A 585-nucleotide genomic window follows, 5' to 3' on the forward strand; every position below is an offset into this window, starting at 1 on the left:
CGCTATTTCAGCAGTGTCATTATTTTTGTTTAAATTTTTAATCGCGAGGAAAAGAATCTCACTTGTCTATCATTTTCTTCCTTTAAAGCTCACCTAATCCATACCGCACAATTATGTTGCTCAGTTTGTGTTCATTAAATATTTTAGTTCGAGGGAGCCTCAACAATATAGAAAGAATTAACTATCTCAAAACCAAGGCTTCCTACCTTAGTGTAACCTAGTTCAAACAAACTTCGAGCCTTTGTCCTCATCTTCAGCACTCCTCCATCAGACTTTAGAACTCCTCTTTTTTTGTAGGTGGAGCTGGTAGAGTTGCCTATTAAGATTGCCTAATACTTACTAATCACATATTAATGGGGAGCAGGTTTAAAACTAATAAAAGAAAGTTCTTCACACAGCGTGTAGTCAACCTGTGGAACTCCTTGCCAGAGGAGGCTGTGAAGGCTAGGACTATAATAGAGTTTAAAGAGAAGCTAGATAATTTCATAGAGGTTAGGTCCATAAAAGTCTATTAGCCAGGGGATAAAATGGTGTCCTTGGCCTCTGTTTGTCAGAGGCTGGAGAGGGATGGCAGGAGACAAATCG

This window comes from Pelodiscus sinensis, chromosome 1 (assembly GCF_052426305.1).
Source record: "Pelodiscus sinensis isolate ZL-2025 chromosome 1, ASM5242630v1, whole genome shotgun sequence".
Lineage (NCBI taxonomy): Eukaryota > Metazoa > Chordata > Testudines > Trionychidae > Pelodiscus > Pelodiscus sinensis.